Consider the following 23,263-nt stretch of genomic DNA (forward strand, 5'->3'; position numbering starts at 1 on the left):
GGATAAATCCCCAGGACCTGATCAGCTGTACCTGAGAACTCTGTGGGAAGCTAGAGAATTGATTGCTGGGCCTCTTGCTGAGATATTTGTATCATCGATAGTCACAGGTAAGGTGCCGGAAGACCGAAGGTTGGCAAACGTGGTGCCACTGTTTAAGAAGGGCGGTAAAGACAAGTCAGGGAACTATAGACTGGTGAGCCTGACCTCAGTGGTGGGCAAATTGTTGGAGGGAATCCTGAGGGACAGGATGTACATGTATTTGGAAAGGCAAGAACTAATTAGGGATAGTCAACATAGCATTGTGCATGGGAAATCAAGTCTCACAAACTTGATTGAGTTTTTTGAAGAAGTAACAAAGAAGATTGATGAGGGCAGAGCTGTAGATGTGATCTATATGGACTTCAGTAAGGCATTTGACAAGGTTCCCCATGGGAGACTGATTAGCAAGGTTAGATCTCATGGAACACAGGGAGAACTAGCCATTTGGATACAGATCTGGCTCAAAGGTAGAAGACAGAGGGTGGTGGTGGAGGGTTGTTTTTCAGACTGAAGGCCTGTAGCCAGTGGAGTGCCACAAGGATCGGTTCTGGGTCCTCTACTTTTTGTCATTTACATGAATGATTTGGATGCGAGATAAGTAGTATAGTTAGTAAGTTTGCAGATGACAGCAAAAATGGAGGTGTAGTGGTCAGTGAAGAGGGTTACCTCAGATTACAACAGGATCTGGATCAGATGGGCCAATGGGATGAGAAGTGGCAGATGGAGTTTAATTCAGATAAATGCGAGGTGCTGCATTTTGGGAAAGCAAATCTTGGCAGGACTTATACACTTAATGGTAAGGTCCTAGGGAGTGTTGCTGAACAAAAAAGAGCTTGGAGTGCAGGTACATAGCTCCTTGAAAGTGGAGTCGCTTGTAGATAGGATAGTGAAGAAGGCGTTTGGTATGCTTTCCTTTATTGGTCAGAGTACTGAGTACAGGAATTGGGAAGTCATGTTGCGGCTGTACAGGGCATTGGTTAGGCCACTGTTGGAATATTGTGTGCAATTCTGGTCTCCGTCCTATCGGAAAGATATTGTGAAACGTGAAAACGTTCAGAAAAGATTTACAAGGATGTTGCCAGGGTTGGAGGATTTGAGCTACAGGAAGAGACTGAACAGACTGGCGCTGTTTTCCCTGAAGCATTGGAGGCTGAGGGCTGACCTTATAGAGGTTTACAAAATTATGAGGGGCATGGATAGAATAAATAGACAAAGTCTTTTCCCTGGGGTCGGGGAGTCCAGAACTAGAGAGAATAGGTTTAGGGTGAGAGGGGAAAGATATAAAAGAGACCTAAGGGGCAACTTTTTCACGCAGAGGGTGGTACGTGTATGGAATGAGCTGCCAGAAAATGTGGTGGAGGCTGGTACAATTGCAACATTTAAGAAGCATTTGGGTGGTATATGAATAGGAAGGGTTTGGAGGGATATGGGCCGGGTGCTGGCAGGTGGGACTAGATTGGGTTGGGATATCTGGTCGGCATGGACAGGTTGGACCGAAGGGTCTGTTTCCATGCTGTACATCTCTATGACTCTATGATTCTATAACATGACCTCCCAACTCCTATACTCAATACTCTGACCAATAAAGGAAAGCATACCAAACACCTTCTTCACTGTCTTATCTACCTGCGATCCTATTTTAAGGAGCTATGAACCTGCACTCCAAGGTCTCTTTGTTCAGCAACACTCCCTAGAACCTTACCTTTAAGCGTATAAGTCCTGCTAAGTTTTGCTTTCCCAAAAATACAACACCTCACATTTATCTAAATTAAACTCCATCTGCCACTCCTCAGCCCATTGGCCCATCTGATCAAAATCCCATTGTAATCTGAGGTAAACTTCTTCGCTGTCCACTACACCTCCACCTTTGGTGTCATCTGCAATCTTACTAACTATACCTCCTATGTTCACATCCAAATCATTTATATATATTACGGAAAATGGTGGATCTTGTCGGACATGAGTGTCACTGGCTGGTCAACATTTATTGCCCATTCCCTAATTGCCCTTGAGAAGGTGGAGATGAGCTGCCTTCTTGCAACATTGCAATCCATGTGCTGTAGATGGACCCTCAAACCCAGTAGGGAGTGAATTCAAGGATTTTAATCAATGACAGTGAAGGAACCCACACCAATACATAAGCACCCATACAGTGCTTGAGAAGCAGTACGACCAGTAGTTATGTATTGAGCTGTATTTGAACAAGTGTTTGCACCCGTGCGATGTGACACTAGATTCTGAATTATTTTTCTTGGTTCATTTTTACCTGCAAGTCTACATCCCCTAATTTATGTCAACATCTGTTACACCCTTAAACAGGTTCTCACTCAGGTCTCACATAAATGATACAAGGGAAAAGTAACTAAGATAGCCATTTGCTTTCCTCATCTATTTTATCTTCTCATCATACTCTGAGGCTAAAACTGAGGCTTAATCCCATTTCTCCATACAATGCCATCTCTCCCTTTGTGGAACCCCACCAGTAACAAGGAATCTCTAAGTGCAACATCCTCCTTTTCACTTGACTAACATTTATCCCAAACTCATTCCATTTTAATTAATCACACATCATTGTAATTGTATCTAGGCGTTTTTGGAGACTACATACAATAAAAACTTGTTCATTTCATTATTGGTTAGGACAGAATTTATGGGATTGCCTTATATTCCATGTTCACTATCCGATCTTTGCATAATGTTCTGTATTTTTACCAGCCTAAACCCTTGGCTGTATCCCTCTCTCCCTTGTGGAATCCCATACAGAGAAGCTATATGAAAAATAGGGATTGAAATCTTGTGGCCCTATCTCTGACTTGTCCATCTTACACACTTCAGCCTCCCCTGTTGTCTTGGATATTTTCTCCATTAAGAAATTTAACTCAATATTAGTCATGAATTTCCATGTCCTATATTCTTTATGAGCAATTAATATTTCCTTTAGCATTATTTGGTTTGACTTTGCATTTTGTCCACCTATATTGTAATTCACTTCATTAACATATGATCCAGCATGGTGGCTCAGTGGTTAGCATTGCTGCCTCATAGCACCAGAGTCCCAGGTTTGATTCCAGCCTCAGGAGTGTGGAGTTTGCAAATTTTCCCCGTGTCTGTGTGGGTTTTCTCTGGATGCTCCGGTTTCCTCCCACTGTCCAAAGATGTGCCAGTCAGGTGAATTGGCCGTGCTAAATTGCCCATAGGATTAGGCGCATAAGTCAGAGGAAAATGGGTCTGGGTGGGTTACTCTTCAGAGGGTCAGTGTGGATTGGTTGGGCCGAAGGGCCTGTTTCCACACAGTAGAGAATCTAATCTAAAAAAAATCAACTTTCTACATGCATTAAAACTCCACACCTGAAATATAAAGGAGGAATTATTTTGCTTTGTTATGATATAAATTTCCAGGTAAGTAAACAATATTTTTGAGGCCATTATGATTAAGATACTGCAGCACAGTGACTCAGTGGTTAGCACTGCAGCCTCACAGCACCAGGGACCCTGGTTCGATTTGAGCCTCGGACAACTGTCTTTGTGGAGTTTGCACATTCTCCTTGTGTCTGCGTGGGTTTCCTCTGGATGCTCCAGTTTCTTCCCACAATCCAAAAGATGTGCAGGTTAGGTGAATTGGTCATGCTAAATTGTCCATAGTGTTCAGGGATGTGTAGGTGAGGTGCATTAGTCAGGGGTAAATGTAGGAGAATGGGTCTGAGTGGGTCTTCGGAGATCGGTGTGGACCTGTTGGGCCAGAGGGCGTTTCTACACTGTAGGGATTCTATGATTCTATATCTGGATTTTGTGATTCATTAAAATTGACTAATATGCAAAACACATAGTACATTGAACTGTATAGCACAGGAACTGTATAGCACAGACTTTGGACCATGATGTTTTGCTGAACTTGATGCCAAATTAAACTAATCCCTTCTGCCTGCCCTTGGTCCATATCCCTCCATTTCCTACACATTCATGTCCTTATCTAAAAGTCTTTTAAAAACCCCCATCATATCTACTTCAATCATGGCAGTACACTATACACTCCTACCACCCCCTGTGTAAAAATCTTGTCCCTCCCATCTCCTTTGAACTTTCGCCCCTTACCTTAAATGCAAAAATGCCCCCTACTTTTCGACATTTCAACTCTGAGAAAAAGATTCTGACTCTCAGCCTTACCTACGCATCTCATAATTCTATAGACCTATCAAATGTCCTCTCAGCCTCTGTCACTCCAAATTATTGCAGAATAAGACATTATAACAGGTGTAAAAAAAATTGAAGGACTAAGTTTGGAAGTCAGCAGTTTTTATAGCACTTGCTCATTTCTCAGAAAGTACTATTAACCTCAGTGCAGAGTATACAAAATATTTTTAGTTGAACTTCCTTTTACTATGGCATGTGTAGCAATAGTTAAGTGATACATTTTGCAATTTTTTTCACTTGTGGTAGGAACTGCTGTGGTGTTGACGTGGACTAAAAGTTAAGTAACACTGAGCTGATCAGTAGAAGTTGTCAAAACCATTTCCAGAACATTACCAAATTAGCAATAGAATGGATTAGTTAGAAATGAATGTTCTTCACCATCTATATTGTGACATCTCGCATTTGTAGGTCAGGTGCATTGCAGGCTATAAATACCGCTCTTATTTCAGATCTTAAAGGGATACTCCCTTGGTGCAGCAAGACAATATTTCCAACATCCATACTAGTTGCATAGGTGTGGAGTTCAGAATGAATTATGGATAGTACACCTGTGGTACAATATAGCCGCAGCCTATAGGAAAAATACAGATTTGTATTGTTTAAACTGAAGAAGATATAACTCTGATAAAATGAAATGAGGGCGCTATGGAGAAGTTAACCTAACATTTGTAGTTGGGAAATAGTTGGGTCTATAATTAAGGTAAGGTGATTGATCACATGACAATTTTCAGAACATCAGAGATAGCTAGCATGGCTTTGTAAATATACTTCAAAGATGATACTTACAGCCATCATTGATAATTAAGGTCTCAAATGTATCACAGTTCTAGCTCACTATTTTAGGCATGTCAAATACACATTCAAGTACAGATTGTAGTCTGTCACGTTAATGAGTTTAATGTGGTTGATGGAGTGCCAATTAAGTGAGCTACTTTGACCTCAATGACACTCTTTAAGTGTTTGGGAATTGTACTTATCCAAACCAATGAGAAGCATTCCATGATTTTCCTGACTTGTCCTTTGCAGATGGTGAACACATTTTGAGGAGTCAAGAGGTGAGTTCTTCAGTGCAGAATTCCCCACCTCTGAACTATTCTTGTTGCTGCAGTACTTTTTTATATTCATTTATGGGCCATGGGTGTCATTGTTCAGCCAGCACCTATTGCCTATCCCTAGCTGCTGATGAACTGAATGGCCATTTCAGAGGACAGTTGAGAGTCAACCCCATTGCTGTAGGTCTAAGATCCATGTAGGCCAAACCAGATGAGGATAGCAGATTTCCTTCCCTGAAGATCATGAAGGAGTCAGATAGGTTTTCTGACAATCAGAAACGGTTTTATGGTCATCAGTAGATTTGTAATTCCAGATTTTTTTCATTGAGTTCAAATTACATGATCTGCTGTGGTGAAATTCATCAGCTGAGTTTCTGGATTAATAGTCAAGTGAGAATACCACTAGGCCATTGCCTCCCCTGGTACATAACTGGTCCAGTTAAGCTTCAAATGAATGATGATGCCAAGACGTAAGTGCTAAGGAATTTAGCAATGGCAGTGCTATTGAATTCCAATGTGTCATGCTTATGAGTTGATTATTGGTACTTGTGTGGTGCAATTGTTACTTGCCATTTATCAGCCCAAGCATGAATGAATTATAATTGTCTTTGGGATGAGGGAAACTATTGATGAAGCAGCTGAAGATGTTTGGCCTAGAACATTGCCCTTCTGGGCCAGAGGCCTGGGTTCAAATCCCACCTGCTCCAGAGCTGTGTAATAACATCTCTGAATGTTCTCAAGAGGGAGGGTGAGCAGCCTGAAGTCATTGTGCACAGTGGAACAAATGACATAGGTAGAAACAGGGATGAGGTCCTGCAGAGTGATTATAGAGAGCTCGGAAAAAAGTTAGTGATAATCTCCGGATTATTTCTAGTGCCTTGTGCTAGTGAGAGTAAGAACAGGACGATATGGCAGATGAATGCATGGCTAAAGAATTGGAGTGGGTGAAGGGATTCAGATTTTAGATTATTGGGATCTTTTGGGCAGAGCTGAAAATGTGTTGCTGGAAAAGTGCAGCAGGTCAGGCAGCATCCAAGGAACAGGAGAATCGACGTTTTGGGCATCAGCCCTTCTTCAGGGCATCTTTTGGGCAGAGTTGACCTGTTCAAGAGAGACAGGTTGCACCTGACCTGCTGCGCGGTGGTGTGGGGGGGTTGGGTGCCAATACCGCTAGTGCTACAAGGGAAGGTTTAAACTAGATTGGCAGGAGGGTGGGATCCTCAACAGCAGGAAGGCAAGTGCAAGTGCTTGAAGGAGGTAGAGTAATCAGAAATAGTAAAATGAAAAGACTGATCAGGTTGGAATATGACAAGGAGCAAGGAAAACCTGTTGGATTCAACTGCACTTATTTCAACGCAAGAGGGCTGACAGGTAATGCCGATGAATTCAGGGCATGGATAGGTATGTGGGACTGTGATATTATCGGAGAAAGTGAGGACTGCAGATGCTGGAGATCAGAGTCGAGAGTGTGGTGCTGGAAAAGCACAGCAGGTCAGGCAACATCCGAGGAGCAGGAGAATCGACATTTTGGGCATAAGCCATTCATCAGGAATGATGAAGGGCTTAAGCCCAAAACATCGATTCCCTTCCTCCTGAGATGCTGCCTGACCTGCTGTGCTTTTCCAGCAACACACTCTGGGATATTATAGCCATTACAAGGCTAAGGGAGGGACAACACTGGCAGCCTAATGTGCCAGGGAACGGGTGCTTTAGGTGGGACAGAGGTGGTGGAAGGAGGTGAGGGGGAGTTGCATTATCGATTAAGGCAAGTATCACAGCTGTAATCAGAGATGAAATAAATGAAGGATCATCGAGTGAGGCTTTTTGGGTGAAGCCAAGAAATAAGAAGGTGATGGTGACGTCATTGGGATTGTACTATAGGCCCCCAAATAGTCAACGGGAATTAGAGGAACAAATATGCAGGGAGATTGGGGAGACTTGCAAGAGCAATGGGGTTGTCATAGTAATGGGTTTTAATTTTCATAACATAGACTGGGACTGCCAGAGTGTTAAGGGCTTAGATGGGGTGGAGATTGTTCAGTAGGTTCAGGAAGTTTCCTTAAGCAGTATATAAAGGGTACAACTTGGGAAGGGGCAAAACCCGACCTACTCTTGGGAAATAAGGCAGAACAAGTGACAGAGGTAACAGTGGGGAGCACTTTGAGACCAGTGACTATAATTCTATTAATTTTAAAATAGCAATGGACAAGAACAAAACTGGTCCACAGGTTCAAATTATAAATTGGGGAAAAATGAATTTTGATAGAATTAGACAAGAGCTTGTAGGGTTGATGGGAGTAGTTTGTTTGCAGGCGCAGGGACATCTGGCAAGTGAGAGCCCTTTAAAACTGAGATTATGAGAGTTCAAGGTCTAAATGTTTCTGGGAGGGTGAATGGCAAGGTTGGCAGGAATAGGGAATGCTGGACAACAAGAAATATTGAGGCTTTAATCAGAAAAAAGGAGACATTGCTCAGGTACAGGCAGCTGGGATCAAGGGATTCCCTGGCGGTGTACAGGGAATATAGGATATAGGAGTTTATTGAAGAAGGAAATCAGGAGGGTTGAAAGGGGGCTTGAGATATCCTTGGCTGAGGAGATTAGGGTGAATCCAAAGAGGTACTTTGAATATTTTAAAGGAAAAAGAATAACTAAGAGAGAGAATAGGGCCTCTCAAGGACCAAAGTGGACATATATGTGTAGGACCGCAAGGGATAGGCGAGGTTTTCAATGAATATTTCTCCTCTGTGCTTACCACAGAAAAAGACATGAAGACTTGGAAACATGGAGAAATTAGTGGTGATATCTTGGGGACAGTCCATATCACAGTGGAGGAGGTGTTGGATGTATCTTAATATATGAAGTTGTATAAATCTCCTGGTCCTGACCAGATATATCCACGAACATTGCAAGGGCCTAGAGAAGAAATTGCAAGGGCCCTGGCTGATATTTTTACATCATTGTTAGCCACGGGTGAAGTCCTGGAAGACTAGAGGGAGCAAATATTGTCCCAATATTCAAGAAGGGCAGCAAAGAGAACCCTGGGAACTATAGACCATTAAGCTTAACATCAGTTGTGAGGAAGTGTCTTGAGAAGATTCTAAGGGATAAGATATACATGCATATGAAGTACAGTGTTTGACTGGGAGTAATCATCATGGCTTTGTGAGTGGGAGATCAACTCTCTCAAATTTGTTAGAGTTATTTGATGAAATGACCAGAAAGGTTGATGAGGGCAGGGTAGTAAACATAGTCTATCTGGATTTCAGTAAGGGCTTTGATAAGGTTCCACATGAAACTATGCTCTGCAAGATTAGATTGCATGGAATCCAGTGCAAACTGGAACATTGGAATCAAAAATGGCTTGATAGTAGGAAACAGAGGGCAATTATGGAAAGATGCTTGTCGGATTGGGGGCTTGTGACTAGTGGGTGCCTATGGGGTTGGTGTTGGGCCCATTACTGTTTATCTATATCAATGACTGAGGTGAGAATGTACAAGGCATGATTAGTAAGTTTGCAGATGACACTAAAATAGGTCATATCGTGGACAGTGAGGAAGGTCGTCAGAAATTGTAGCAGAACCTTGCTCAGCAGGAGAAGTAGGCCAAGAAATGGCAAATGCAGTTTAATATAGATAAGTGTGGAGTCTTGCATTTTGGTAAGTCAAATCAAGGCAGGAGTTTCATGGTGAATTGTAGGGCCTTAAGGATGTAGTGGAACAGAGGGACCTCGGAGTTCAGGTGCATGGTTCTCTGAAAGTGGAGTCACTGGTCGACAGGGCAGTGAAGAAGGCTTTTGGCACACTGGCCTTCATCAGTCAGGGCATTGAATATAGAAGTTGGGAAGTTATGTTGCAGTTATACAAAACGTTGGAGTATTGTTTTCGGTTTTGGTCACCTTGTTATAGGAAGGATTTTATTAAACTGGAAAGAGTGCAGAAGAAATTTACAGGGATATTGTCTGGACTTGGTAGTCTGAGTTATGGGAAGAGGTTGGACAAGCTAGGACATCTTTGGTTAGAGATGGAAAACTGAAGGGATCCTTATAAAGGTGCATAAGATCATGAGACACATGGGTAGGGTGAACGCACTCAGTCTTTTTCCCAGGGTTGGGGAATTGAGAACTAGAGAACATCAATTTAAGGTTTATGGGGAAAGAATAAAAGGGAAACTGAGGGGCAGCGTTTTTACACAGAAGATGGCACACATTTGGAATGAGCTACCAGCAGAAGTGGTTGAGGTGGGTACATTAACAACATCTAAAAGGCATTTGGGCAAATACAAGGATAAGAGAGGATTAGAAGGATATGGGCCAAGTGCAGGGAAATGGGGTTCACATGGACGGACATTTTGGTTGGCATGGACCAGTTTGGGCCAAACTGGGAACCCTGCTGTAGGACTCTATGACTCTGACAAGTTGAAAAGAAAATATCTCAAGAAACGTCTGTTGTGGGCATGAAACAATTGCCTCCCACCACCTCATTATCTTCATCAGTACACAAAAAACAAGAAATATGGAATCTGAAATAAATACAAAGAGTACTGAAAATACTCTGCAGTGGTAGCAGCTACAGTGTGGAGAGAATCAGAGTTAACTTTGTTAGAGCCAATACTGAAAAAGTCCCCAAGCTGAAGCATCAGCTCTGTTTATTACTACAAAAATGCTGTTGAGTATTTCCAGCATCTTCTGATTTTGTTGATGATAACGTTCTTTGTGCATGGTATGACTCCAGCAAACAGAGAGTTTAGCCCCAGTTCCCAATTATGTCAGTCTTGCTTGTGCTCCTTGATCTTTTTGGTCAAGCGCTGCCTTGATGTCAAGGACAATCACTCTCACTGCATCTCTGTAAGTTATTCTTTTTGTCCATGTTTAGACCAAGGCCTTGATGAGGTCTGAGGCTGGGTGGTTCTGACAGAACCCAAACCAAGCATTGTTATTGGCAAGTGCCACTGTAAACACTGTTCACAACACCACCTATCACGTTGATAAAGATTGAGAATAGATTAGTTCTGCTAGAACATACCTGGCAATTTTCTGCATTGTCAGGTAGGTGTCAATGTGGTCCCTGTACTGGGACAGTTTACTTCAGGGCATGGCTAGTTCAGAATTACAAATGTTCAGCACTACAGCCATGACGTTGTTAGAGCTTATAGCCTTTGCAATATCTATTGTACTCAGTCTTTTCTTGATGTCATATTGAATGAGTCAAACTGACTGAAGACTGTAATTCAGAGAAGAAGGTGGATCCCAATGTGTCATTTATACTGACAGGTTCGGTTCTGTAATCATTGAATACTGGTCATTGTTATTAATTATGTTTTACTGCAACCAAATGGTGGCTGTTAATTTAGGATTCACTTGTGTCTCCATAAATACACACAGACTAAAACAGTGGTTGTTAGTTTAGCAAGTGCTTACATCTAAATTGTAATTCTGTAAGTGAATGCTTTTCAAATACTGATTTCATGTTTTGTCCTTCACCAACAGACATTTTGGAACATAAACTGACTATGTTCATGTAGCTCTATCTCCAACTAATTATTTTTATGACTTATGGCTGAATGTGGTAGGCCAGCAGAGTTTTGATCTGATCCATTACTAATGGGCTTGTTTAAATTTATTCAGAATATTTGATCTGTCCAAATATCCATAAAGGTTCTGAGTCCATGTAAAGAAAGGGTTAATCAGATTGGTTCACAGTTTACTACTGTAATTCATATTGTACTGGTGTTGGCCAATGTGTTTACCAAGGAAGGATGATTCAATTCTAAAAGTGTGATCATTCAACTTTTGAACTGTGACAGACTTTACATTAGTACATCCCAGCACACAGAAATAACGTATTTAATGAGGAATCTTAATTGAAGACATTCTAAGACGGCTCTTGTGATGTGGTTGTAGTGTCCCTACCTCTGAGCCAAGAGGCCCAAGTTCAAGTTCCACCCACTCCAGAGGTGTGTAATGACATCTCTGAATATGTTGACTAGAAAATATCTCATGACATTCCATTGCAAACTGGTTCCTAAGATTTGCAGAGCTGTAATCTATGATATCAGGCAGATTGATTCTTAGACTTGTACAGCACAGAAACAAACCCTTCAGTTCAACTCATCCATGCCTACCAGATATCCTAAAATAATCTAGTTCCATTTGCCAGCATTTGGCCCATATCCCTCTAAACCCTTCCTATTCATATACCCATCCATATGCCTTTTAAATGTTGTAATTGTACAAGCCTCCACCACTTCTTTGGCAGCTCATTTCATATATGCATCACCGTCTGAAAAAGGGACCTTAGATGCCTTTTAAATCTTTCCCCTCTCACCTCAAAGCTATGCGTTCTCGTTTTGGACTTCTCTGCCCTGCTGAAAATACTGTGACTATTCATCTGATTCATGCCCGTCATGGTTTTATAAACTTCACTCAGGTTACCCCTCAGCCTCCAACCTTCCAAGGAAAATAGCCCCAGCCTATTCAGCCTCTTTTTTTGTAGCTCAAAGCCACCAATCCTGGTAACATCCTCATTATTCTTTTCTGAATCCTTTCAAGTTTCATAACTTTCATATAGCAGGGAGACCAGAATTGATGCTAAATGTTTATCCTCCATTAGGAAACACCTAGGCAAATATTATCCATGTTCATTAAGATATCACTACGGAACTCGCTAATTTAACAGCAATGTGTACCACCTATAAAATGCATGGTACCAGCTTTCCAAGGCTCCTTTGACAATATATCCTGAACCCAAATCCTCTGTAACGTATATGAATCAGACATTTGGGAACACTGTGACCTGCAAGTCCTCCTCCAAGTGGAACATCATCCTGCCTTGGAAACATACCACCATTTTTTTCCAGGCACTAGATATCAGATTAACTCCATTGCACAAAATCTTGGAATTTTCTCCATAACAGCCTTGTACATCACACGGTCTGTAGAAGCCTGAGAAAGCAGCTCAGCATTATCTTCTCAAAGGCATTTAGAGATGGGTAATAAATGCTGGCCATGCTAGTGATATTTACATCATAAACAAATAAAGACAATCCAGCCAATGATCCAAATGCACAGGGCAATGCCTGTTTAATCTATCTTCAGGCAATGTGTAAGTACAGGAGCATCATAATATAGGGAATGCTGCTGGCCAAAAAGTAGGCATGATTTTGTGTGGCAGTTCATCATTATTTGAAGGCTCAAATACAATGAATGAATGAAGTTCCCAGGGCAAGCTGTAGGAATATATGCTGACTACATTGATAAAATATTGAGGAAGTACATATACAGGATGAAATAGAAGTAACTTGGACTTATGTAGTGCCTTCATAAGCTTAAGATTTCCCAAAGCATTTCTTAGTAATTAAATATTTTTAAGATGCAGTCACTATTATAGTAGAAAGAAACAAAAGAGATCATTCATGCACAGCAAGCTTCCACAAGATAGATGGAGTTTAGGTTTGTAGTTCTGAGATAGGGATGCTAACATGGAGGATAATGTTATATGGCAAAAAAATGGGTGGTGGAGTTCCAGATGAACTTCATAAAGCTCCTGACGATGGCAAGAACAGTGTAAACCCCAAGCCACTGCAACTTCCCCTACTTGGAAGGTCAGTTCAAATTGTAGTCATGGTAGGCTGGTGGAGAAAGTGCAGAGGCATGGAATTAAGGGTGATTTAGCAGTTTGGAATAGAAACTGGCTTTCTGAAAGAAGGCAGCGAGTGGTGGTTGATGGAAGATATTCAGCCCGGAGTCCGATTACTAGTGGTGTGCTACAAGGATCTGTTTTGGGACCACTGCTGTTTGTCATTTTTATAAACGACTGAGATGCAGGCATAGGTGGATGGATTAGTAAATTTGCAGATGACACTAAAGTCGGTGGAGTAGTGGACAGTGTGGAAGAATGTTACAGGTTGCAGGGGGACTTGGAGAAACTGCAGAATTGGGCTGAGAGGTGGCAAATGGTGTTCAATGCAACTAAATGCGAGGTGATGCACTTTGGGAAGAATAACAGGAAGGCAGAGTACTGGGTTGATGGAAAGATTCTTGGTAGTGTGGATGTGCAGAGGGATCATGGAGTCCATGTACATAGATCCCTGAAAGTTGCCACCCAGGTGGATAGTGCTGTTAAGAAGGCATATGGTGTGTTAGGTTTCATTCGTAGAGGGATTGAGTTCCGGAGCTGCAATATCATGCTGCAACTATACAAAACACTGGTGCAGCCACATTTGGAATATTGTGTGCAGTTCTGGTCCCCATATTTCGGGAAGGATGTGGAAGCATTGGAAAAGGTGCAGAGGAGATTTACCAGGATGTTGCCTGGTCTGGAGGGAAGGTCTTATGAGGAAAGGCTGAGAGACGTGAACCTGTTCTCATTGGCAAGAAGAAGGCTCAGAGGGGATTTGATAGAGACATACAAGATGATCAGACAATTAGATAGAGTGGACAGTGAAGGCCTTTTTCCTAGGATGATGATGTCAGCACGTATGAAGGGGGCATAACTACAAATTAAGGGGTGACAGAATTAAGACAGATGTCAGAGGCAGGCTCTTTACGCAGAGAGTGGTAAGGGCGTGGAATGTCCTACCTGCTAATGTAGTCAATTCAGCCAAATTAAAGTTGTATGTTACAATAAATAGCTATTTCCTGTTAATGACAAAACCTAGTTCACTTCACATTCACGTCCATTTTCTCATAAGTGCCGGAGCCTGCCATTATCTTATCTCTGCATTCTGAATTGCTTTCTAAATCCCTGCATGTGTCATGAGCTTTGAGAGCCTTCACACAACCTAGCTGTGCCACTTCATTCACATAGGACTTAGGAGCGAGAGTAGACCATTTTGTTCTTTGAGCCTGCTCATGGCTGATCAGATTACGCTGTCCACTCAACTTTCCTGTCTACTCCTCCCATAATCCTTTACTCCATTGTCTATCAAAATCTATCTAACTCCACCTTTTATTCAATAACCAAGCCTTTATTGCCTTCTAGGAAAGGGCATTTCACATACTAACAACTGTCTTCACTTTCCTCTCATAACGTGGATATATTTAATCCCACAAAATATGCCATATAAATGCTGTGGCATTAAATAATGAGAGATATCAAGAAGATGCATAATATAGATATGTACCTCATAGGCTGAATGGTGATGAGTAAATAATGAAGTCATCTAAAGCAAAGGATGTAAGGTAAGAAAGAAAAGGATTAAGTTATTGAGAAGGGTATTACAAAAATTGAAGTTAAAAATGAGAGATAGAGAAAGGGAAATAAAAAAGGGAGGCAATGGAGAAAGAACTATAGAGCAGCATTACAGCAACAGTTCCAGAAGAGGAATGGTCTAAGTTGAGGCAGAAGAAGTGCTGTTTGCAAGACAAATATATTAAGAATACAGATGAAAAAGAAGAGCTCTTCTTTTTCCACACATGACCAACAACAACATGCATAATTCTTAAAGCAACTTCAACCTGATTAAGTTATAAACCAAGAATTGGGACTGTAGTTCAGAAAATTAACTGATTTAAGAGGTGGATTTGGAAGTGGTTATTGAAGGTATGTAGAAGTGAAATAAGTCAAATAGGTTTGAGAATAAATTGCAAGCAACGGCCCATTGATTTTGAAGGCTCCATCACTGATGATGGAGTGGAGACAGGGAAGAATGTGAGATAAGCCAGAGGCAGAAGAGTAGACAAGGTGGTACACAGAGCCAAATGAGTTCCTAGTGAAAGTTGGAACAATCAAAGACAGAGTAGGAAAGCTGTTGGAGTTTGGGGATGATTGTAGTTTTGAGTTAGGGATGCTAACAAGGAGAAAAAGTGATATATAGCAAAAAATGACGTGGTGGAGTTCCAGATGAACTTCATAAAGCTCCTAACGATGGCAAGAACAGTGTTAATCCCAAACCATAGCAGCTTCTCCTACTTGGATGGTCAGTTAAAATTGTAGTCATGGATCCTAATTTTCATAATTAATGAAGGACCCTCCTGGCTGTAGGTAGATAGCCTTGATGCTTGCTCAGAAGAACAGGTTAAAAACAAGATGCATGTTTTATGGGCCAATATTTGACTTTTAGTTGTGTCATTTCTGTTGGGTTTCTAGAGTTAAGGTTCACAGAAAGTGATATCAATGTTTCTGGCACCACTGGGCCTCTGCTTCCTCATTTCTACCTCACATTCGTCATCTTTCTTGAAACACTGGTGTTCCTCTTTGTCCTGCTGCTTCCTCTTCTTTTCAAAAACAGAATTTTACAACATGTGAGGCTGTGGTTTTTATTTTCAGTCATTGCCCTGCCTGACAAATCCAAATTGAGGAATGTTTGATACTTTGTGAAACTCTAGCCTCGTGCAAGAGCAATGTTGTGGATGTCAGTGTTGGCTCAGTGGAGAACTCTTGTCTATGTGTTCGAAGGATGTAGGTTAAGTTCCATTGCAGAGACTTGAAGTCCAAATCCAGCATAATTGAGGGAGTGCTCCACTGTTGCAAGTGCCTTCTTTTGCATTAGCTGTTAAACTGAGACTCCATTTGCTTGCATGGTGGATGTGAAATACTCCACTCCTTCAAAGGACAGCAGGGAATTTCTGGCCAATATTTAATTCTTAACAATATAATTTGGTAGGTTATCTACTTCATCTGCCCTTCCTATAATCCTTTATTCCACTGTCTGTCAAAATCTATCTATCTCATGACTAACATGAATTAGAAATGAGGAAGTAGGGGCATACTGGTGCCAGAAAGACTGAGATCAGTGTCTGTGGACTTTATCCCAACAAATACAACAGTATGACACAATTATAAAACCAAATGTTGGCCCACAAAACACGCATCTTGTTTTTTAACCTGGTGTCCTGAAGAAGGGCTTATGCCCGAAACGTCGATTCTCCTGTTCCTTGGATGCTGCCTGACCTGCTGCACTTTTCCAGCAACACATTTTCAGTTCTGAGCAAGCATCAAGAATTACCTACCTGCAGCCAGCAGGGTCCTTAATTCATTGTGAAAATTAGGGTTAGAACATAGAACAATACAATGCAGAACAGGCCCTTTGGCCCTCGATGTTGCGCTGACCTGTGAACTATTCTCAGCTCGTCCCCCTACACTATTATAAAATCATCCATGTGCTTATCTAAGGATTGTTTAAATCTCCAAACTAATGTCATTTACAAAATACCGTGCAAGAACTGTAACAAACACGACATTGGAAAAACAGGCAGAAAACTAGCCACCAGAATACATAAACATCAACTAGCCACAAAACAACATGACCCTCTCTCACTAGTATCTTTACATACAGATAAGGAAGGACACCACTTCGACTGGGAAAATACTCCATCCTAGGACAAGTCAAACAGAGACATGCACAAGAATTCCTAGAAGTCTATCAACAAACACACTGACTTGGACCCCATTTACCATCCCCTGAGAAAAAGAACAGGAGATGACATCACCACAGGAAATGACATCACCGACTCAAAGAAACACAAACATATAAATAGAAAGCAGGAATCATCAGCAGTCCTTCATCCGGAGGCTCACTGAAGATGTTACCTCGTATGGTGATGAAACATCTGAAAATGAACCTTCCAGCTCAGCAGGCAAACCTACATTCAGAGCTACAAGTCTTTTCAAAACTCGCTGACACTCAATCACTCTTAAGACAGACAAAAGACTAAGAATTTGTACAGGTAGTATGGGTGTAAAAGAATATCGATGGTGTGTACAAAACTCTGAAGATCAAGCCTAGTTTTTAAGGGTGGGTTAAAGTGTTTGGCGTAATTCCTCTTGGTTTTTAGCACTGATGACAAAATTGTTGACATAGTGATAGTCGTACTTTATTTTGATAGTTGATATGGCAGAACTTGGGACTTTCCTTTTTAGAATTTTTTCCTTTTAGCTTTCTTGATTTTTATTTCTATCCCCCCCATGTAAAGGAAGAGAGAGACAGACAGACAGACCGACAGATGCTTTCAGTTTGCAGGCTCTGGAATCTTTCTAGTGCCCTTGCACTGAAAAGCTTTGTAACACTCTACAGCTCAATCAATTAGAAGATGGTTGTCAGGCAAACTTTCCTTCACTGAAAAGACTCTCAATGCTGCTCAACCTCAAATTCTCCACCTCACTGCTTCAAAATACAATAGTGTCTGATACATCCAAAAACATGCAGCACTTAAATTCTAGTTTTCAGAACTCTCCTCATATTTCAGCCATTTCAGTTCAACTTCCATTTCAGATTATAGTGCCAAAAATGAAAAATATGTGACTCTTAATTTATCTCCACCCTTAAAGAAATGAAACACCATTGTTAAATACATTTTGTCACAAGATAATTGTAAAACATATACAAAACAACACAAGAAAATTGTATTCATTCCTTATGCATGATTTAAACTATTTTTATTTACTCCATCTATATTTCCCATTGTCTCAGGAAAGCAACCGACATAATCAAAGTCTCCTCCCACTCAGTTATATCCTCTTCTATCAGGCACAAGGTATAAAAACTTGAACACATGTATGAACAGATTCAAGAACAGCTTCCTCCCCTCTGTTGTCAGATTTTTGAATGGATCTCTCAAATATTAATGTTGATCTCTCTCTCTCTGCACCTTAACCCTGTATTCTGTGGTTGTAACACTGTAGTCTGTACTCTGTTCTGCTTCCCTGATGCACTTTTTATATGGTACGATCTGCCTGTAGGTCACGCAAAACAACACTTTTCACTGTATCTCTGTACATGTGACAACAATGAATCAAACTCAAACTCCACCATTGGACTCAAAATATTAATTTTGTTCACCCTTCCCACAGATCCTGCTTGACCCATTGAGTTTCTCCAGTGCTCTATTTTTATTTCACATCTTCAGAATTCACAATACTTTGTTTTTATTTGAAACAATTTCTTGTTATTTACTTGTAAAATTCTTTAATTATTTCAGCACAATCACATTCTTGATAATGCATCAGCAATTACGTTATCTTTTCCAATAATGTTTACATTAAATGGTCAAATCAATGAATCCATCAGAACATTTTGTGTTTTGAGTACTCCATTTCTCATCAAAAGCTAATAGATTTTGGCCACTTTTTTTTGCAAACATGATGGATGTTGGCTTCAAAATTTTGACAAGTCAATATTAATCCTAATGTCTCTTTTTCTACTGTAGATTACTTCTACTACTTGTTTAAAAACATAGAAAAGTACCCCAGCAGTTTTTCTATTCCCAAATCATTATCTTGCAATAAGACTGCACCCACCCCAAAGTCATTAGCTTCAATTTTAATTTTAAAAGGTTCCCTAAGATCAGTGGTAGCCAACATCACTTCAATTATTAGGATTACCTTCAGCTTCTCGAAGGTGGTGTTTGGTATTGAAAGGTACAGCTATTATGCTGACATTATGCACAAGTTTCCAATAAAACCCACACATACTGTGGCTGGCCAACAGAAGACAGCGAGCGGTAGTAGAAGGAAAATATTCTGCCTGGAAGCCAGTGGTGAGTGGTGTTCCACAGGGCTCTGTCCTTGGGCCTCTACTGTTTGTAATTTTTATTAATGAATTGGATGAGGGGATTGAAGGATGGGTCAACAAGTTTGCAGACGACACAAAGGTTGGAGGTGTCGTTGACAATATAGAGGGCTGTTGTAGGCTGCAGCGGGACATTGACAGGATGCAGAGATGGGCTGAGAGGTGGCAGATGGAGTTCAACCTGGAAAAATGCAAGTTGATGCATTTTGGAAGGTCGAATTTGAAAGCTGAGTACAGGATTAAGGATAGGATTCTTGGCAGTGTGGAGGAACAGAGGGATCTTGGTGTGCAGGTATATAGATCCCTTAAAATGGCCACCCAAGTGGACAGGGTTGTTAAGAAAGCATATGGTGTTTTGGCTTTCATTAACAGGGGGATTGAGTTTAAGAGTCATGAGATCTTGTTGCAGCTCTATAAAACTTTGGTTAGACCGCACTTGGAATACTGCGTCCAGTTCTGGTCGCCCTATTATAGCAAAGATGTGGGTGCTTTGGAGAGGGTTCAGAGGAGGTTTACCAGGATGCTGCCTGGACTGGAGGGCTTATCTTATGAAGAGAGGTTGACTGAGCTCTGACCTTTTTCATTGGAGAAAAGGAGGAGGAGAGGGGACCTAACTGAGCTATACAAGATAATGAGAGGCATAGATAGAGTCGATAGCCAGAGACTATATCCCAGGGCAGAAATGGGTAACACGAGGGGTCATAGTTTTAAGATGGCTGGAGGAAAGTATAGAGGCGTTGTCAGAGGCAGGTTCTTTACACAGAGAGTTGAGAGCATGGAATGCATTGCCAGCAGCAGTTGTGGAAGAAAGGTCACTGGGGACATTTAAGAGAATGCTGGACATGCATATGGTCACAGAAATTTGAGGGTGCATACATGAGGATCAATGGTCGGTACAACATCGTTGGCTGAAGGGCCTGTTCCATGCTGTACTGTTGTATGTTCTATACCCAGAAATCTCATGGTATCCAATTTTGTTTTAGGAAAGCGAAATTCTATCAGAGACTTCACCTCTGCTACTTTTGAGAATACTTGCTCCTGCCTCATAATGTGTGCTAGGTCAGTAACCCTTTATTTTGCAAATTAACTCTTGGCTAGATTTATTAACTAAGTAAGCTAACTATAATTACTAAATATGTCTTCTAACTGCTTTACTTGTTCTTCCTTGATGTCACTGTATATTATGACATCATCTAAATACATTGCACAGTTAGGTGTTTTAGCTGTGACTTGATTCATAAGGCTTTGGAAAGTAGCTGGGGCATTTTAAAACCTTAACGACTTGACTCAAGGTTGGTATTGACCATGTGGAGTAAGCAAGGCTGATATCTGATTAGCTTTTGATATTAAGTGTACTTGCCTGCATTCTTTCAATGTACAATTCTTAGGAAGAAATGATGGATTGCCATCTCAATCAATTCAGTTTTCTAACCAGGAACTGGGAAATAATCTACTTTTATTACTGCACTTTTAACCTTCGCCCAATAAGTGAAAGAACCAACATCACTCATGAATTTCAACTACTGGAGCTAGGTTCACTCAGGTGATTTTCTTGCATCTATTGAATCTCGATTTTACCCTGAGCTTACTTTTTTTTTCTATATAGAATCAACCAAAATGGATGTTGTTTATTAATACTAATTCCTGGCTAAAAGGAAAATTCAAGGAGATCTATGTAATCTATTTTCCTCTTGTCCTTCCTCTGAGTATGAAGAGACTTGGCTAACTGTCCCAGAATTTCAGTATTTGCTAGTCAAATTGCAGGAGGTTTGTTTTGTGAGCTGTTTACCTTTCCTTCTACCTTACTCTTACTCTGTCATCCTCGACTCCTCTTATAACTTCACAGAATTGCTCTTTCTTACCTTCCTCCTGACAATGATATCACTTCAACATCTTCACATGACATAAATGATTTTTCTTTCTGCAATCAGGAATATATACCAGATAAGTCACTTTACCAACCTTCCAAAATATCTTGCATGGATCACTGAATCTTCATTTCACATACTCAGCGTGTAAAGCTAGTAATACTAACATTTTGTATCCTTTTGAAACATTCCAGTTTTAGCATATTGTCTACACATTCTTTCATCTTTGCCTGTAAAATTTTTAAATGTTCTTGTGCTATTTTGCATGCTCCTGTAATTCTCTCAAAAAATGGATACATTATTCAACATTGAAGATTCATCTTTTTGCCTTAAAAAGATTCTCCTGAATTAATTTTAATAGACATACTATTTCATGCCCACAGATCAATTCAAATGAACTAAATTCAGTAGATTTATTTGGTGAATCTCTAGAAGTAAATAGGAAGGAATCTAATCCTTTGTCTGAATCCTGTGGGTATTCATGATAATAGGTCTTAATCATTGATTTGACAGCCTGATGATATCTCTTTAAAGCTCCATCTGTTGGTGGATGATAATGGTAGACTTCAACTGTTTCATACCCAAATTGCTAAATATATCCAGAAAAAGTTAGACATAAAATAATGTGATCGTATTTCAATTGATAGTCCATAATGAGTAAAAAGCTGAGTTAATTGTTCTCTTGTTACTAAGAATTGTGCAGCACTTGACTTCCAACTTGCAAAACTCTCAAGTTATGTCAGCTCCATAGCAGCTTAACTTTCATATAAAAACAAAAATGTGGTCTCTTACAGTGGAGATCTCGAAAAATATAGTTTACATCCATGTGCAATTTGTACAGGCTGCAGCAGAGGAGGTTGCTGAATAGGCTATTGGAGAAATACAAGATGAACTTGTATTCTATAACACCAACAGCAGTGAGGGTGTCATACAGCATGGAAACAACTCGTCCATACTGACCAGATATCCTAAACTGATCCGGTTCCATTTGCTAGCATTTGGCCCATATTCCTCAACCTTTCCTCTTTCCGTATACCCATCCAGATGCCTATTAAATGCTGTAATTGTACGAAGTTAAAAATCACACAACACCAGGTTATAGTCCAACCGGTTTAATTGGAAGCACTAGCTTTCGGAGTGACGCTCCTTCATCAGGTGGTTGTGGAGGACACAATTGTAAGACACACAATTTATAGCAAAAGTTTACAGTGTGATGTAACTGAAATTATATATTGAAAAATACCTTGATTGTTTGTTGAGTCAATATGTTGTCTGGACATATTGTCTAGCTAAGACCAATTGTTACAGTTAACCTGAGAATGCAACTATTAAAAAAGGTTTTGTGATTTACACATGAAGGAAGTGAAACCATCATGGTATTCGAACAGATGAAAGACTCAACAGACAATCAAGATATTTTTCAATGTATAATTTCAGTTACATCACACTGTAAACTTTTGCTATAAATTGTTCTTACAATTGTGTCCTCCACAACCACCTGAAGGAGCAGTGCTCCGAAAACTAGTGCTTTCAATTAAACCTGTTGTACTATAACCTGGTGTCGTGTGATTTTTAGCTTTGTACACCCCAGTCCAACACCGGCATCTCCGACTCGTAATTGTACCAGCCTCCACCATTTCCTCTGACACCTCATTCCACACACACATGACTCTGTGAAAAGGTTGGCCCTTAATTCCTTTTTCAATCTTTCCCCTCCTCACCTTAAACCTATTTCGTCTAGTTTTGGACTCCCCTACTCTGGGGAAAAGATCTTAGCTATTTGCCTTATCCATGCCCCTCATAGTTGATTAACTTCTCTGATTGATTAGGTGTAGACTTGGAACTCAACCCAGCATCAAATGGGACAAACTGAACGAGAAGTAGAGAAAGGAGATGGAATCAGTAGCGAATGTACAAGGCTTCTGGCAGAAGCTGAACAGGATGGTTTCACTCCTATCAATGTTGAACTTGAGGAACTCCAATTTCAGCCATGGCCTGTTAAAAATCAGAGTCACTGAGGCTAGCGGTGGTAAAATATCGCGGGATCCCCCATACATATGGAACTGGAACATTTGGGATTTGAGCTCATACCTATCGATACTGAAGATGAAAAACAGCATGGAAAACGAACAGAAAAGCATTAAGGAGGGCATATGGTGATAGACTACAGGCACCCGTACAGTCTTTGGTGTCTGGGAGAAGATTATGGAAGAGGCACTGAAGTGGAAACAAAAATTACGTCAAAATATTTGGCAGCCCGTTTTAATACTTTCTCCGCCGATCTCCTGACGGGGGCTGTTTCTTGCTCATCTGCTCTGTCTTTGTATCTCCTCTCTCTTCTCCGTCAACTCTTTAGTTACATAACCCTTACCCTATTACCTCCGTGGCTCTTTTCTGCAGGAACAGTGTGTACTGCCTTTTCTAACTCTCCCCTACCTTTTTCTGCTCCACTCACTGCCTGGCCTTCCTTTACTTTTCCTCTTTCTATTTCTCCTTTTGTATTGATCCCCTTGTCCCCACTCTTGTATCTCTTTCCCCTTTCTCCATACCATCATCCCTTTTCTACTTGTGTCTTTTCGTCCTTAATCTCCGTCCCTTCTCAAAT

The 23,263-nt window shown here is 40.7% G+C and overlaps 1 protein-coding gene across 2 annotated transcripts in view; it reads right to left on the bottom strand.

The window, feature by feature from the left end:
* Window positions 1-23,263, bottom strand: part of LOC140453196 (olfactomedin-4-like) — an 84,738-nt gene that overhangs the window by 13,117 nt on the left and 48,358 nt on the right. The gene's annotated exons all lie outside the window — the stretch shown is intronic.

This window comes from Chiloscyllium punctatum, chromosome 26 (genome assembly GCF_047496795.1).
Source record: "Chiloscyllium punctatum isolate Juve2018m chromosome 26, sChiPun1.3, whole genome shotgun sequence".
Lineage (NCBI taxonomy): Eukaryota > Metazoa > Chordata > Chondrichthyes > Orectolobiformes > Hemiscylliidae > Chiloscyllium > Chiloscyllium punctatum.